This window comes from Cervus elaphus, chromosome 20 (genome assembly GCF_910594005.1).
Source record: "Cervus elaphus chromosome 20, mCerEla1.1, whole genome shotgun sequence".
In the NCBI taxonomy this organism is placed as follows: domain Eukaryota; kingdom Metazoa; phylum Chordata; class Mammalia; order Artiodactyla; family Cervidae; genus Cervus; species Cervus elaphus.
In genome coordinates, this window is record NC_057834.1 from 85,942,425 (window position 1) to 85,961,417 (window position 18,993).

General features: G+C 37.4%; 1 non-coding gene across 1 annotated transcript; it reads left to right on the top strand.

The window, feature by feature from the left end:
• The first annotated feature begins 17,471 nt into the window (after positions 1 to 17,471).
• On the top strand, positions 17,472 to 17,578 carry LOC122678468. The gene has a single exon (XR_006336139.1). It is a non-coding gene; the product is annotated as a U6 spliceosomal RNA (small nuclear RNA).
• The last annotated feature ends 1,415 nt before the right edge of the window (positions 17,579 to 18,993 follow it).

An 18,993-nucleotide genomic window follows, 5' to 3' on the forward strand; every position in this document is an offset into this window, starting at 1 on the left:
AATATTTCAAATTATTTATATTGGTCCAAGCTTTATCCATCTTTTTTTTTTTTTTTGGCCCAAAAGTATATAATTATCTCAGTGTTTGATTTACACCTAATAGAAAAGTTCACTAAAGATGAAACAAAAAGAATAACATGCACTAATTGAGATACTCACACTCCATCATAAATTAATCAATGATGTATACATTTTAATTAGAAAATATTTATTAAAATTATTTATAATCAAGTTTGGGGGAAATGCCTCAAATAAGGCACTCTCATACCATTAAAGGGATGCCAAATTTATACTCTTTTAGAAGAGAACATTAGGAGAGTAGCCAGAATGATAAAAATTCCTGTATACTTTTGAGCATGCCCTTGAATATTAGGTCACAGATTTATGGGCAAAAAATATTCATTGCAGAAGTACTCAAATTAGTAAACTGTTTCAAAGTTAAATATTCCAAAAAAGGAAATACTGTCTAAATAATACTATAGTTATATTTTGTTGTTCAATCGTTCAGTAGTGTCCGACTCTGTGACCCCATGACTGCAACATGTCAGGCTTCTCTGTCCTTTACAATCTCCCGGAGTTTGCTCAAACTCATGTCCATTGAGTCAATGATGCCTTCCCACCATCTTGTCCTCTGTTACCTGCTTCTCCTCTTGCCCTAAATCTTTCCTGCATCAGGGTCTCCTCCAATGAGTCAGCTCTTCACATCAGGTGGCCAAATTATTGGAGCTTCAGCTTCAGCATCAGTCCTTCCAATGACTCCTTTTAGGATTGATTGCTTTGATCTCCTTACTGTCCAAGTGGTCCTTAAGTGTCTTCTCCAACACCACAATTTAAAAGCATCAACTTTTTGGTGTTCAGCTTCTTTATGGTCCAACTCTCACATCTGTACATGACTACGGGAAAAACCACCATGGATTTTAGTATACAGACCTTTGTTGGGAAAGTGATGACTCTGCTTTTTAATATGCTGTCTAGGTTTATCATAGCTTTCCTTCCAAGGAAGGAAGAGGGTAAAGCGTCTGCCTGCAATGCAGGAGACCCAGGTTCAATACATGGGTTGGGAAGATCCCCTGGAGAAGGAAATCGCAACCCACTCCAGTACTCTTGCCTGGAAAATTCCTGGTAGGCTCCTCAGTCCATGGGGTCGTAAAGAGTTGGACGCAACTGAGCAACCTCACTCACTTTCCTTCCAAGGAGCAAGCGACTTTTAATTTCATGGCTGCAGTCACCATCTGCACTGATTTTGGAGTCCTAGAAAATAAAATCTGTCACTGTTTCTACATTTTGTCCTTCTATTTGCCATGAAGTGATGGGACTGGATGTCATGATCTTAGTTTTTTTAATGTTGAGTTTTAAGCTAGCTTTTTCACTCTCCTCTTTCACCTTCATCAAGAGGTTCTTCAGTTCCTCCTCACTTTTGCCATTAGGGTGGTATCATCTGCATATCTGAGACTATTGATATTTCTACCAGCAAACTTGATTTCCAGCTCAAGCTTCATTCAGCCCAACATTTCACATGATGTATTCTTTATATAAGTTAAATAAGCAGAGTGACAGTATACAGCCTTGGTGTACTCCTTTCCCAAATTTGAACCAGCCCATTGTTCCATGTCCAGTTCTAGCTGTTGCTTCTTGACCTGCATACGGTTTCTCAGGAGGCAGGTAAGGTGGTCTGGTAGTCTCATCTCTTTAAGAATTTTCCACAGTTGTTGTGATCCACAAAGTCAAAGGCTTAAGCATAGTCAGTGAAGTATAAGTGGATGTTTTTCTGGAATTCCCTTTTTTTTTCTATGATCCAACAGATGTTGGCAATTTGATCTCTGGTTCCTCTGCCTTTTGTAAATCCAGTTTGTACATCTGAAAGTTCTCAGTTCACATACTCTTGAAGTCTACCTTGGGGGATTTTGAGCATTACCTTGCTAGCATGTAAAATTAGTACAATTGTTCAGTGGTTTGAACATTCTTTGGCATTGCCCTTCTTTGGTATTGGAATGAAAACTGAACTTTTGTGGTCCTGTGGCCACTACTGAATTTTTCAAATTTGCTGGCATATTGAGAGTAGCACTTTAACAGCATCATTTTGTAAGATTTGAAATAGCTCACCTGGAATTCCATCACCTCCACTAGTTTTGCTTGTAGTAATGCTTCCTAAGGCCCCCTTGACTTCACACTCCAGGATGTCTGGCTCTAGGTGAGTGATCACACCATAGTGGTTATCTGGATCATTAAGACTTTTTTTGTAGACTTCTGTATATTCTTGCAAATTCTTCTTAATCTCTTCTGCTTCTCTTAGGTCCTTGCCATTTCTGTCCTTTATTGTGCCCAACTTTGCATGAAATGTTCCATTGGTATGTCTAATTTTCTTGAAGAGATCTCTAGTCTTTCCCATTCTATTGTTTTTCTCTATTTCTTTGCATTGTTCTCTTAAGAAGGCTTTCTTATCTCTGCTTGCTATTCTTTGGTACTCTGCATTCAGATGGATATATCTTTCCTTTTCTCCCTTGCCTTTCACTTCTCTTCTTTTCTGCTATTTATATATTTTAGGATATGGTATTATTGAACTTATGCTTTAATACTATTTGAAAACATGGTGTAATGTAGCACAGTGGACTGGAGAGCAGGTCAAGGTGATCTAAATAATTTAGGGGCTCTTTTTACAAAGCCAACAATTCACAAGGATCTTATACCAGATGATGGGTTTTCTAGGTCATTTTGCTATATAGTTTAACCTAAGGAAGAAGGATTAAGAAACACTTTTTCTCCCTTTCAGAAAATCTGGCTGTGTCAGCTTAGAAGGATCTGTAAAATAACCTAGTGATTTTTTTTTTTTTCGCCTGAAAGCAGTTTAGCAACTGTAATATTTATCTGTGTATAACTATTATTATTAAAAAGGATTGTGTGGAGTTTGAAATTTAGAAGAATATGGCTTCTACATTTTGTAGTTGTCATCTTTTTAGAAGAACTTGACCAAATTAATGCATCTTTTGCTGTGCCTCGGTTTCCATGTTACAAGACAAAGACATCAATGATAAACTACCTCCTAGGGATGTTTTTGAGCATTAGTTAATGTTTGTAAAGCCTCCACAGAGAGCAGAGGATGAATAATGAAATAGACTCTCAAAGTAGTATTAGCACTCTCATCTTTCTCATTAGTCTCTAAGAGGCTTCATGCCAACTGTTAGCATTTCAACTGCCAGAATGAGGGGTTTCTATTTTAATTTTGCCTGGAAGAGTGAGCATTTCTTGAACATCTGGGGTTCACCTCGGCTTAATTCCAATAATGCTTCTATGGAATCAGGTATGTGAAGTGTGATGGCCAGTACCACAGAGGAATTCTTATCTAATGTTAGGCCTGCTGTTTCAATTTTTAATTTAGCTTACATTTTAAACCTATTAGGAAAAGCAGTATCTAAGTAACACTTTTGAGATTTATCTGAAGTTTTTATGTGAGAAAATTTTGCTTTAAATTAAATTACACTAAAACCAAGTCTATGGGGAATGGGCAAACTGAATGGGATCAGGAATTTGGCCAGTTCCTTTCACCTTATTTTTCTGTTATTTGTATCTTGTTATGGCAAAGACATAAAAGAATAAATATAAATAAAAATAATTCATTCTTTCATTTTTTTCAAAAAAAAAAATATCTAGGAGTTGCTTATTGGGTGTCAAACGGTGCTGGTAATACAGCAGAATTCAAAAGCAATGAAAAACGTACCCCCATGGAGGATACATTTCATAGCATCTATAAGACCCCTGATGTTGTGACCATATTTTTATATCTTCCCTGTACCTGTCATGCACCTGTCAGTAGTAGACACTTGGTACAAGTTCAATGAAAGAAACAGTGAATGGATGACTAAGGCATATGAAGATTCTGTAGATACAGCCAAGAATTTCATTTGCATTAACTAATTTCTGGGGAGTTACTGGCACTGGGCCATACGGGCTAACCGAATTAAATAAATATTTAATCAGTTTTACAAGACAGCTGTTGTTGTTAAGATTGAAGTACTTCTAACAATGGAATGAATGTAAACACATACATATAGATTGATGAGCATAGCTGAAGTGTTCTCAGGACTCAGGAAATTAATTTTAATGAGTCATAACTAAAGATGAGAGGGAATAAAACAGAATCAAATCACATTTCACTGGCTCAAAGAACATAAACAATGGTCAGAATGTCTATGCCTCATGTTCTTCAGTGCAGCACAGTAGAAACAATATCTGATTTCTAGGGTAAAGTCAAGAACAATGCTGTCCAAGAGAACTTTCAGCAATGTTATATCTCTGCTGAACAAAATTGTTGCCACAGGCCACATGCAGCTATTGAGCACTTGAAATGTAGCTAGTGCAAATGAAAACCTAAAAATTTAACTTTAATTAATTTAAATAGCCATATGTAACCAGTGGCTACCATTTTGGACAGTGCAGCTCTAGAAGAAGAAAAAGAAAATGAGTAACAACTCAAAGAACTGTTTCACTAACATTCCTACATTCCAGTTAGAACATGTATCAGATCATGGTGGCAACAACTTCAGAAGTGATGAATCATAACATGGCAGCTGGGAGCTGGGAAGGTAGAGAGCAGGGAGCAACACAGTGTGGTTAAAAGCTTCAACTAAGGAATGAGACAGGCTTCAACTGGTGGCTCAGTAGTAAAAAATCTGCCTGCCAATGCAGGAGACATGGGTTCAATCCCTGGGTTGGGAAGATCCCCTGGAGAATGAAATGGCACCTCACTCCAGTATTCTTGCCTGGAAAAATCCCATGGATAGAGGAACCTAGTGGGCTACAATGTGTGGGGTAGCAAAGAGTTGGACACCACTGAGTGACTAAATAATGCAGACCTGGGTTTAAATTCTGATTTCAAAACATCTAGCAGTAGTATTTGGGCAAATTAACATGACCAAAGTCCACTGTGAGGCAAAGAATGATATCTGCCCCCATATCATAAGACTGTCATGAGAATTAAATGAGATAAAGCAGGGATAGTGCCTGGCTTTCTGTCATTGTGTGGTATGTGACTGCAATTATTATTAGCATGCTATTATTGTCCAATCTGAAGTCTTCTCAGATGATATGCATAGAAAGGGAATAACGTGATTAAATGACCTGTAACTTGCTCTGATATTCATTCTGCCTGGATGCCCATTACTCTCTGCTATTTCTCCTAGTAAAATTGTACTTCATCAAGTCTTGACTAAAGTAATTTACACTGAAGGTTTATTTGAAAACAGTAGAGAAAACGCAATCACTTTTTGTTTGGAGGTGGGGAGGGTAGTGCACAAACGCTGCCTTGTGATGGTTTGCTCATATTCTTACCAAGCTGCTTTAGGATATATTCTTTAGAATTTTGGTGTGATTAACTTCTGTATCATTTTCCTCCTGTTTTGTAAACAAAAAAATACAAGTTCAGGGAACTCTTCATTCCAGAGCTATTACTATTTTGGGTGGCATCTTTAACCTCTTGAGGACAGAACATAATCCAGAAATTTGATACTCTGGTTCTTAAAGATGGAATGCCCTAGTTTGTTTTAGGGCTGGTGATGCTGTAGTCACTCTATAACTTCCAAGATGAGTGGTTAAGACAATGCCAGGTCTGCATGTTTAGCAGGTAACCAGTAGGACCACTAGATGACATTGGCCAATATGCCCCATATAGTCTATTTTTCATGAGTTTGTTACCTTAGAGCCAAGCGTTGTGAAATAAATTTACTTGTTAGTGACTAGAATTTTACAAATGAAATATGATACAATAAATATAAGACCACATCACCCAAATATTTTTCACATTTTTTTTCTTACTTTTTTTACAAAAGCATGTATATGTGCATGTATGTGTGGAGTCTGAACTAAGCCATGATGAATAAAATAATTTTTATTTGGGTCACAATAAAAAAAGGGTGAAGACTTACTCTTTTTTTTTTTTTTTTTGAAGGCTTACTCTTGATGAAGCTATAGACCAAAATATATTTTTGATAGATATGTAGTGAAAGAGAGAATGAAACTTTAGAAATTATCATGAGAGTAACATAAAATGGTAGATGGTATTTAAGGACAGTTCAATATTGTATGGTACATGGAGATTCAGAGATTAAAGTGATAAGAATGAGAAAAAGAAATTTAGAAATAAATCATGATAGGTAAGAAGGAAAGAAGAAAGAAAGTCATTTAGTCAGTCTAGTAGCAAAGAGATTTCCAGCAAAGTATGCAAATCTTTGCAGCATAATAACTGGGCTGAAAATTTTAATGAGGAAAATCTGAGTTTCTTCAGAAGTAGATATATTATTTTTGTCTCCTAGTACCAGGAATTTACCTCCAATCTCCCCAACTTCACCTCTCTCCACCAACTCTACCTCTTCTGGGGACTGTTCCACATCCTTGCAAAATATCTCACACCCAAGGAAGCTGTCATTGTGCTTCATGACCTCCCAGCTAAACCCCTCAATTGATCCAGAGTTGAGCATATGACTAAACCAAGTGGAATTTTAAATTGGAATCGAGAAAGGGTTACTCTCCAGTGATGAACTTCCTAAGATATAAAATCAATGTTTTCAACATATTTGGGGAGGTTTTCTGTAGAAAGAGAACAAATCTGAAAGTAGCAAAGATGAGAATTAGAAATGGAGCCCTGGCGGATTTGGTTTGTGGGTTCCACTTGTTTTTGAGCCCCAGCTGTATCTCTAGTTTTTCCAAGAGCTCATTGTCTGTTTAGTATTCTGAAATCCAGTGTATCCCTTTTCCAATCTAAAGAGAGAGAAGGGATACTATTACTTGACTAATACAATTGTTATAGGAAATACAACTAAATAGTTCAAAAAAGAGAAGACATTGCAAGATACTTGAAGGGCAAAGATCAGCAAAGTAAGATCCACAAAAACAAGAAGGAAATACAAAAGCAACATGACTAGACTACTCGACTGGGAATGATTGGTGGTTAAAATGAAAAACAAATCTGAAGAAGCAATTTAATTACTTTGCTTTATATATGTATAAAATATTTACGTGCATGTGACATGTAAATCTATGTATTTCCCTAACTCATTGTTCATAATGCTGTTGCTGAGAATACTGTGTGTTTTCCAAACTCTGTTTACTTTTCTACTGATCTTGGTCCTTTCTGCATTTTGGAGTTGCCATGCCATTGCGTTCTTACCTGCAGGAAAGATACATCATGACGTGTGTGACTTAGAATCCTGGCTCTTAGAAATCTCCCTCAAGTGATTTTCATTCTTTCTTCCCACCCATTAACTGAACATAGATGATGATGAATATAGGCTTTGATGGACAGGAGGGGAGAGCCACAGTATGAAAAGAACCTGAGTCACCACATGGAAGGCCGCCCAGAAAGAAACAATTGCTTAGACTAGGACATGGGCTAAGTTAAATCTCAGTTCAGTTCAGTTGCTCAGTTGTGTCTGAGTCTTTGCGACCTCATGGACTGCAGCACGCCAGGCTTCCCTGTCCATCATCAACTCTCAGAGCTCACTCAGACTCATGTCCATCGAGCTGGTGATGACAGCCAACCATCACATCCTCTGCCATTCCCTTCTCCTCCTGCTTTCAATCTTTCCTAGCATCAGGGTCTTTTCCAACGAGTCAATCCTTCGCATCAGGTGACCAAGTGTTAGAGCTTCAGCATCAGTCCTCCAGTGAATGTTCAGGGCTGATTTCCTTTAGGATGGACTGGTTTGATCTCCTTGCAGTCCAAGGGACTCGCAAGTGTCTTCTCCAACACCACAATTCAAAAGCATCCATTCTTCAGAGCTCAGCTTTCTTTATAGTCCAACACTCACATCCATACATGACTACTGGAAAAACCAAAGCTTCTATTAGATGGACCATTGTTGGCAAAGTAATGTCTCTGCTTCTTAATATGCTGTCTAGGTTGGTCATAGCTTTTCTTCCAAGGAGTAAGTATCTTTTAATTTCATGGTTGCAGTCACCATCTGCAGTGATTTTGCAGCCCACGAAAATAAAGTCTGTCACTGTTTCTACTGTTTCCACAGCTATTTGCCATGAAGTGATGGGACCGGATATCATGACCTTAGTTTTTTGAATGTTTATCACAGAAAACTAACCAAATTGATCTCACAGATCACATCACAGCCTTGTCTAACTCAGTGAAACTATGAGCCATGCTGTTTAGGGCCACCCAAGATGGATGGATCGTGGTGGAGAGTTCTGATAAAACATGGTCCACTGGAAAAGGGAATGGCAAACCACTTCAGCATTCTTGGCTTGAGAACCCCAAGAACAGAATGAAAAGGCAAAAATTTGCACCTACTGTCAACTTACTGACTTAGGAGGGGACGGGTTAACTGTTCCATAAATCAGGGGTAACTTAAAGAATACAGTGTTGTTCAGTTACTTTAAAATAATTCATTTGCATACAATGCTTAACTAAAAGATTTAACATTAGAATTGTTTAACATGGTGAAAGGTTGTTGCTGAACAATAAGACAGCCGGGATTCTTGGCCTCCGGAGGAGATGAATTCAATCCGGGGCCAGAGACTAGGCTGGATCGCTCAGAGCTTTTGTGTAATAAAGTTTTATTAAAGTATAAAGGAGATAGAGAAAGCTTCTGGCATAGGCATCAGAAGGGGGCAAAAGAGTACCCGCCTCCTAGTCTTTAGCTGTAAGTTATATAGTCACTCACAGTCTGTTAATGAAAAAAATGTCTTAGAATTTAGAATGGCACCAGATAATTCATCCCAGGCCATAAAACGATTGACTTGAATCTTGTAGAAGGGCAGATTACCAACAAATAGTTTCATTTACATAGATTAGGGAACAATATCTGAGTAAGTAGGTTAGGCCATTTGGTGGAACCAACTTGAAGATAGAGTCTGGGGTACATTAACATAGCTTAAGACAACATTTCCATAAGAAAAAGAAATGTATTGGTTAACTCAAGGTTTGAGAGTAGTTAGCTTCAGGTGAGACCAGGTGTCATGGCAACACAGCATTTTAAGAGAAACCTCCTTTTAAATTTGTATAGAGAAGGAAAAACATATCACTGGTTTGTTTCCTCCTGCCGCTTAAGAGAGATAAAACTGTCTGGCACTTGCAGTCTCTGTTTGGAGACCCCTGGCCTTCCTGCCTGTTTCCCTCTCAATGGTTCACTGGAGAAGGAAATGGCAACCCACTCCAGTACTCTTGCCTGGAAAATTCCATGGACGGATGAGCCTCGTTGGCTATGGTTCATGGGGTCTCAAAGGGTCGGACGCGACTGAACGACTTCACTTCACTTTAGGTCAGCAACAGCTGAATAACTAGATCCTATCCTTTAGCAAAAGACTGACAATAGAGAATATACATGAATTTTAAACTGTTTATATCCCTGCTTAATTTTGCTCAACCTTAGCATACTTTAAAAAAGTAGACTTATTCTCAAATGGTTGAAGAAATAAAACCTGATATTTTTCCATATCTGCAAGGAATTTCTGAATACACTCCATGCTTGTAACATGATTCCATTGATTCTAGTACATCATGTTATTGGCAAACAGAGGTACCTAAGGGATAGATACAGTTTGATAGTCCCAACCATCAATGCTGTGTGAGAGCTGCTGAGAATTTCAAGGTTATTCTCAAGCAGATATGAGCATGTCCTAAGAGCTTTGTGCTTCTTAGTGAAATTATCTGCAGAGGTGATCTTTGAAGAATATAAGAATCTTAATGAATTTCTAAATGCATCTATAAAGAGTTATTTGATTTCTTATTGGGAAAAAAGCTATCCACTACTTTCACATTTGTTTTATTCATTATACTGGTTGAACTTCAAAGCAATTCGCTAAAGACAATGAGTAATTTAAGAAGCATATTTGTGCACCCGTATATTTTTCTGTAGAAATAAACTATTGTAGAGGTTTAAAAGAGGCTAGAAAGTTATAATTTGCCTCATACTCAAACCACTGATGCTTACATGATGACTGATGCCATCTGACAGAATAGAGCTTTTTATTTTGCTTTGTATTTTAGACAAAAGTAGGCTTTTCTATAAATTCAGCTAATTTTCTCAATTTTACAATTTTCTTTAAGTTCAGTGACCAACCTTTGCCTCTTTATTGTCCTTTATCAACCCTACCCATACCTGATATCAAATGGCATACAGTGGATTTTATTGAAGTTATCTCTCAAGTTGTATCTTCATCCATTAGATCTATTAAGCTGGATCTCTATGGTCTGCACATTTCTATTTTATCAGCAGTTGGTAATACCAAGTCATGTCCTCACTGTATAAATTTATGCTTTAACAGCTTTAATTTTGTACATATTAATTATTTTACTTGGGAGGCTGGTATTCCATAACAATGTTACAAAATGTAGGTATAAAGTCAGGTTGACTGGCTTTAAACCAACTATGTCTTCCTTGGATAAGCTACTTAGCCTCTATGGATCTCAGTTTCTTTATCTGTAAAATGGGAGTAGTAATAATACTACCTCACAATGGTACTGTGAGGATAATATGAGAAAGTACATATGATGTGCTTAGAGCAGTACCTTAATAGACCCTGATGCTTGCTGGTGTTCTTGTGGTTATTTTTTATTGATGTAACTGGGTATGACATCTTATATTGGGTTGTGTAGGGGGGAAAATGGGATAAGATTAATTCCTGCCCTTAACTACTTTGAATTTCAGTAGAGAAATGCATATTTACACAGATGAGTATTATATAATATAGGTTTATACAGACTGCTTTAAGAGTTAAGTAAAGAAAGTGATTATTTGGGGATGTTAGAAATTTTACAGGGAGTTACAATTTGGTTTTAAAGAATAAGAGCCGGGCTTCCTAAGTGGCTCAGATGGTAAAGAACCTGCCTGCGATGCAGTAGACCCCAGGTTCAATCTCTGGGTCAGGAAGGTCCCCTGGAGAAGGGAATGGCAGCCCACTCCAGTATGCCTGCCTGGAGAATTCCACTGACAGAGGAGCCTGGCAGGCTACAATCCCTGGGGTCACAAAGAGTCGGGCACGACTGAGTGACTAACACTTTCACACATTAAAGAATAAGAAATGTGCTAAAAAAGTTAGGAAAGTACTGAAATCATAGAAAATAAGGGGCAAAGCGCAGGGTAGCGAAGCATTGTGCATGTTACAGAAATAAAAAGGAATTCATTAATTCAGAAGTAGTTTACCAGTTCACTGAGGTTAGAACTGTGGTTCTCGATGAGAAGCAATTTTGTCCGCCCCCGCCGCCCCCACGCGCCCCAGGGAACATACGGCAAAGTCTGGAGACTGTTTATTTTCACGGCAGAGAGTGGATACCGGTACTTGGTGTGTAAAGCCAGGTCTGCTGCTTACAGCCCCAAGCACTGGACAAGCCCTCACAACAAGTAATTATCTGGCCCAGAATATTAGTAGGATTGGAATTGAGAAGCTCTGGGCTAGCAAATCTGGCAGGAGGGGAGGGTGGTGGACTCTACAGATAGGAATTTGGGTTGGGATCCACTTTTAAAAAGCCTGATATATAATTATAAAGATGGTACATTATTATGATGGCTATATATGGACTCTGGTCCATTAGCTCCCTGAGGTTCCGGAACACTTATCATTTGATAATTGATGTATTAACAGTGAACAAGCATCTTTATTTAGAATGTCTTCACTCTTACTTAGGAAAACACATTGCCTTCAGAAATCTGCTTTCCTTAATCATTGAAACCAGCCTTATGATCATTCAGGTAAAAATTCTGTCTTCAAAAGTGCCAATCATTTCTCCCTCAGACCTTAAAATATTTTTGAAAACCAGTTTCTCTATTAAACATTTCCCACTCATAATCATTTCTGTCTGTGTTTGTAGTGGTCTCCTGCCCTGCCCCCTCCTTTCAGCAGATGCTCCCTAGACTCTATGGTATTCACCTTCCTTGATTCCTGTTAGTCTTGGAAAAACGAAAGACGTAGAGTCTTTTTCATACACTTTATTTGTCTTTTTAGGTAATCAAGGCACAAAGAGAAAGATAGGAAGGAAGAGATGTGCAAGGATCAGAGTAAACAATCACTTTGAAGGCTTTAGCTTTTTAGTAAAAATGTTTCTTTAACAACACACTGCTGGATGACTAAAGGAATTTGGGAACATTTAGATAACAGAAACAACAAAACAACATCGTTTGCTGCTTTTCCAGAAGGAAATCAAAGTGTTGCTGAGGGTCTTCTACTTCCTGCTGATTTTGTTTTTCTAAAAATATGTATTGATTTCTTCCACCTCAGAGATTCAAAATGTTATTAAAAATGAATGGCAGGTCTGATTTAAATTAGATGTCAGGTGGTTGATAGGTTTCATAATACTTTTTTAAAATTTTAATGACATTCTTACTTGATTTTCTATTAGAGGCATGCAAAACATCGAATACTAAAATCTACAATAGTACATGCTAAATGAATGCATGAATAATGAGGCTCTTGCTTTTTAGAACTAAAAAGGAACAGTATATCTCTATTTATTATGGCTGTTTCCAAAGTCACACAGGCTAAGTAACATCAAGTATCTAAACATTAGATAAGATGGAAACCCCACCTTTGACTTCTTTGCTTCTATTTTTGTCTTTCAAGCACTATAATTACGTGAATGAGCAATATCAATTGCCTTGCTGATTTGGGAAACACTGCTAGACATGAGGACATAAAAAGTAGGGTGAGGGGTGGAATTTTATGACAGTCTATTATAATCTCTTTGGGGTGAATGTCAACCTTTCAAAATGTCACACTGTATAAGATTGAAATATCCCTTTTATTTGCCCCAAATGGCTTGTGGTATGCTTTAAAATCCTAGAAGAGTAAAAAAGACTTTTTATCTATGTAAAAATAGTTTCTTTTTCACACTTTTCTTTTGCCCAAGTGAGTGTTCACTGGCCATAACCACTTAGACATTATATATTTCCAAATGTTTTATCCTCAAACATTTGATTACTCTAAATACAACCCCTGCTCTGAATCACCCCCACTTGAAAGGCATTCAATTGACCAGAAGGAAGAAGGGAGGATGTTCTGAAACCACTGCTCCAGGAACTTGACTAGTTTATCACAGGTAGACAATTTGTGTTATTTTCTCTCTTTGTGGCATTCACCCCATGCTGCTCCTTACAATCCAAAGTAGCACTTTCATTTTTTTCTGATAGTGTTCCTGGTGGATGCTGAAACACTCTGCCACCTCCGCTTTACTGATTTCATCCCCTTGTGAATTACCTGTGTTGAATTTTTTTTGCTTTTTTTTTCCCCAGACTCCTGCTGACAAAACTTACAGACAGCAATATACATCTTTAACAGACAGAGTACCATGCTCCCAGCAGGGCAACCCAGGTGTTCACAGCTCAAACACATTGTTGATCAAGTGTTCCATGGAGAAAGCTGTCTGTGAGCCACAGGCAGAGGGTGAAAAATCTTTGACTTCTCAGAGGACTCAACCCCTCTGCTACTTTTTATTTTTTAAAGTAGGAAAGAGAGCATAAAGTCCAGGGTTTTGTATACAAAGACCTTTTCCTTGCTTCCCTAATCTGAAATAATTTATGTTCTAGGTGCAAGCATTAAGAATTGAAAGAAATAAAATTTACACTTAATAGGGTGTAAGTTTGAGTTCGTACTTGATTGCCTCCCCATTCTATCATTCATTCATTTAATAAATTCTTTTGTATCCCTGCCATCTATCAGGAGCTGTCCTGTACTTAATCTATCTTTAAATTTGTCCTGTTACTTCTATTTGTAAACACACTGATTTTTTCCATGTTACTCTAAACATCCCTAGAAAAAGTTTTAATCATCACATGTGATATTTATTGTGGCATGGCATCTTCTATCAGGTAATGTTGAGCTCCCTGAATTTCTCAGCAGGAATTTTTAAATCATGAGTTATACATAAGATTGCAATGTAGAATAGACTCATTATAAAATATCCATCTTAAAGTCTTATTTTAGTGTCACCTCAACACAGAAGTCTATGTACATGGTGCAGAAATTATCTAGTGGACTGTACAGAAACAGAACTAACTCATTGTATCCTGTCCAAATATTGTTTGTATGGATTTATTTGAAGATAATTGCATTTTAAAGCAAGAATAATATACACTAATGTTGGCAAAAATTATGATTGCAATTTATTATCTTCTCTTGCTTTTTAAAGCTTAGATCAAATGCTGGGATTCATTTTCATTACAAAATGTTTTATCAGACTTATGTTTATCATAATAGTTCTGTTTACATAACACCAAATCTGCCAATTAAGTCATTGGAGAAAAGGAAAAGAGATAAAACAAATCTTTGCTATGATATTTCTTTTAAAAAGAGCTATTTAAACCTTTTTCATTTCAAATGAAAATCTGGACAATCTAATAGTACAATGAGAGAACCAGATTACAAAACAGTAGTTTTAGTCACTCAGTCATGTCCAACTCTTTGCCGCCCCATGGACTATAGCCAGCCAGACTCCTCTGTCCATGGGATTCTCCAAGCAAGAATACTAGAGTGGGTTGCCATTCCCTTCTCCAGGGAATCTTCCCGACCCAGGGATCAAACCCAGGTCTCTGCATTGCAAACAGATTCTTTACCTCAATGCAGAATAGTCCTCAGATATCACAGAAAGAACAAAGATTTTAACTTTGAAATCACATAGAACTGCTTAGAGTTCAAATCTGAGTCCTAGAAATTATTAAATCCATTGCTTTAACCTTTCTGAATACATTTCCTTATTTTTCATGTACATTTAGTATATCTCCTGCAAGGCTGTGTGAGGTCTAAATGAAATATCATAGATGAAATGAACAACTCACAAGGTCAATCATAGTAAAGGAGTTAGAAAACATTACTTTTCATGACCTTATTTAAGAAATTACAGGGTTATCTTTACTCACTTTTTTGTACTTTTTGTTTTATTGCTCCTCTTTCTGATTTACTATAAATTTGGTGATGATCCTTCTCATTATCCTTCTCAGAATTCTTGTATAGGAGAGACAGAAGGTACTGTTCTTATTTTCATTGATGATGAAAAACAAAGGCTAAGAAAGTGACTTCTTCAAGACTATGCAGCCAGAATTGACACTCAAATTCTAGTTACTTAACAAGTATCTTCTTCACCATTTTCTGAATTCAATTTTGTAAAATTGAAATGACCTGAATCATTTGTACCTTTAATGAGTCTCCAAATTTTGCTACTTTTAAATACTAGATCATTCATTTAAGGATGATTGAACACATATCTAATTGCTTAACTTACTTATATTATCTTAATGAATGTGAATTACAACCCAGTCACTTTAGACTTTGTGATTGAAACTGATGTTAAAATTGGATTTCAAACAAAATACGTCAGTTATTTTTCATTTGCTAGGAAGAGCTACAGCCTTTGTGTGAAAAAAAAAGTTCTTCAAAATTGGAAGAAAACAAGGAGTTTGCATCTTCATGGATCTGATCAAAAATGGCAAATATGTTTCATATGTATTAACTGTAATCTTTATCTGTGGTTTTGTCACCAATTGCAAAGTACTTCGGCCAGAAAATGTACTAAGTACTGGGAGACAGTAGTAATAAAATGACCCTATCATTCTATTTGGTAAACACGAGAATAATTGTGATTGTATATTGCATTGTGTGTGTGTGTGTGTGTGTGTGTGTGTGTATTAGTTGCTTAGTCATGTACAATTGTTTGTGAGTCCACGCACTGTGGCCCTACAAGCTCCTCTGTCCATGGAATTCTCCAGGCAAGAATACTGGAGTGGGTTGCCTTTCCCTTCTCCAGGAGATCTTCCCAACCCAGGGATCGAACCCAGGTCTCCTGCATTGCAGGCAGATTCCTTACCATCTGAGCCAATAGGGAAGCACTATTTGTATTACACATATCCTCAGATGATTGAAAGACTATGTCATGAACTATGCAATACCTAAAATATGACTTAACACTAAACTCAATACAAAAAGTAACATTTACTTTTAAACATTAGATTTATGAATTCAGTGCATTTAATAAACTTTTAATTTATGAACTTATACAATTAATACAATATGCAGGTCAAGAAGCAACAATTAGAACTGGACATGGGACAACAGACTGGTTCCAAATAGGGAAAGGAGTATGTCAAAGCTGTATATTGTCACCCTGCTTATTTAACTTATATGCAGAGTGCATCATGAGAAATGCTAGACTGGATGAAACACAAGGTGGAATCAAGATTGCTTGGAGAAATATCAATAAGCTCAGACATGCAGAACACCACACTTATGGCAGAAAGCAAAGAACAACAAAAGAGCCTCTTGATGAAAGTGAAAGAGGAGAAAGGAGAGTGAAAAATTTGGCTTAAAACAGATCATGGCACCTGGTCCCATTACTTCATAGCAAATAGATGGGGAAACTAGGGAAACAGTGATAGACTTTACTTTTTTGGGCTCCAAAATCACTGCAGATGGTGACTGCAGCCATGAAATTAACAGACACTTGCTCCTTGGAAGAAAAGTTATGACCATCCTAGACAGCATATTAAAAAGCAGAGACATTACTTTGCCAACAAAGATCCATCTAGTAAGAGAAATGGTTTTTCCAGTAGTCATGTATGAATGTGAGAGCTAGACTATAAAGAAAGCTGAGCACCAAAGAATTGATGCTTCTGAACTGTGGTGTTGGAGAAGACTCTTGAGAGTCCCTTGAATGGCAAGGAGATTCAACCAGTCCCTCCTAAAGGAAGTCAGTCATGAATATCCATTGGAAGGACTGATGCTGAAGGTGAAACTCCAATACTTTGGCCACCTGATGTGAAGAACTGACTCATTTTAAAAGACCCTGATGCTGGAAACCAGAGATAAAATTGCCAACATCCACTGGATCATTGAAAAAGCAAGAGAGTTCCAGAAAATCATCTATTTCTGCTTTATTGACTATGCCAAAGCCTTTGACTGTGTAGATCACAATAATATGTAGATTATTAAAATTCTGAAAGATATGGGAATACCAGACCACCTGACCTGCCTCTTGAGAAACCTATATGCAGGTCAGGAAGCAACAGTTAGAATTGGACATGGAACAACAGACTGGTTCCAAATAGGAAAAGGAGTATGTCAAGGCTATATATTGTCACCCTGTTTATTTAACTTATATGCAGAATGCATCATGAAAAACCCTGGGCTAGAAGAAGCAAAAGCTGGAATCAAGATTGCCAGGAGAAATATTAATAACCTCAGATATGCAGATGACACCACCCTTATGGCAGAAAGTGAAGAGGAACTAAAAAGCCTCTTGATGAAAGTGAAAGAGGAGAGTGAAAAAGTTGGCTTAAAGTTCGACATTCAGAAAACTAAGATCATGGCATCTGGCCCCATCATTTCATGGCAAATAGATGGGGAAACAGTGGAAACCGTGGCTAACTTTATTTTTTGGGCTCCACAATCACTGCAGAAGGTGATTGCAGCCATGAAATTAAAAGATGCTTACTCTTTGGAGGAAAAGTTATGACCAACATAGATAGCATATTAAAAAGCAGAGGCATGTGCTCGCTTTGGCAGCACATATACTGGAATTGGAGCGATACAGAGAAGATTAGCATGGCCCCTGCGCAAGGATGACATGCAAGTTCGTGAAGCGTTCCATATTTTTAAAGAGAAAAAAAAAATAAAAAAATAAAAAGTAGAGGCATTACTTTGCCAACAATGGTCCATCTAGTCAAGGCTATGGTTTTTCCAGTGGTCATGTATGGATGTAAGAGTTGGACTGTTAAGAAAGCTGAGTTCTGAAGAATTGATGCTTTTGAACTGTGGTGTTGGAGAAGATTCTTGAGAGTCCCTTGGACTACAAGGAGATCCAACCAGTCCATCCTAAAAGAAATCAGTCCTGAATATTCACTGGAAGGACTGATGCTGAAGCTGAAACTCCAATACTTTGGCCACCTGATGCAGAGAGCTGACTCATTTGAAAAACCCTGATGCTGGGAAAGATTGAGGGCAGGAGGAGAAGGGGACAACAGAGCATGAGATGGTTGGATGGCATCACTGACTCAATGGACATGAGTTTGGTTGAACTCTAGGAATTGGTGATGGACAGGGAGGCGTGGGGTGCTGCGGTTCATGGGATCGCAAAGAGTCGGACACAACTGAGTGACTGAATTGAACTGAACTGATGCTGGGAAAGACTGAAGGTTGGAGGAAAAGGGGATGACAGAAGATTGTATAGTTGGATGGCATCACCGACTCAATGGACATGAGTTTGAGTAAATTCTGGGAGTTGGTGATGGACATGGAGGCCTGGAATCCTGCGATCCATGGGGTTGCAAAGGGTCAGACAGGACTGAGTGACTAAACCAAACACAATTCCATTTTAGTAAGGTACATTGTGTTAATGAGGTATATTACACTGATTGATTTACAGATATTGAAAAATACTTGCATATCTAGGATAATACTGACTTGATCATGGTGCATGATCCTTTTAATGTATTTTTAGTGAACACAAGTTTTCTAGTGTTTTGTTGAAGATTTTTGTGTCTGTGCTCAGTGGTGTTGGCCTGCAAAGTTCATTTTATTGTTGCACCTTTGACTAGTTTTTGTATCAGGTTTATAGAATGAGTTTCAAAGTGTTCCTGCCTCAGCAAGTTTTTGGAATAGTTTCAGAAAGATAAGTGTTAACTCTTTTCTAAATGTTTGATAGAATTCAATTGTGAAGCCAACTTGTCCAGGACTTTTTTTTGTTGAGTTTTTAATCACAGATTCAATTTCAGTACTTGTAATTGGTCTGTTCATATTTTCTATTTCTTCCTGGTTCAGTCTTGCAAGATTATATTTTTATAAGAATTTGTCAGTTTTTTCTAGGTTGCCATTTTATTGGCATGAAGTCATTTACAGTACTGTATTATGGTGCTTTGTATTTTTTCTGTGGTTTTAGCTAGAACTCCTCCTTTTTATTTCTAATTTTATTGATTCGGGCCTTCTCCCTACCCTCCCACATTTTTGATGAATCATGCTAAAGTTTTATCAATTTTATTTATCTATTTTTAAAAAACTAGACTTTAGTATCAT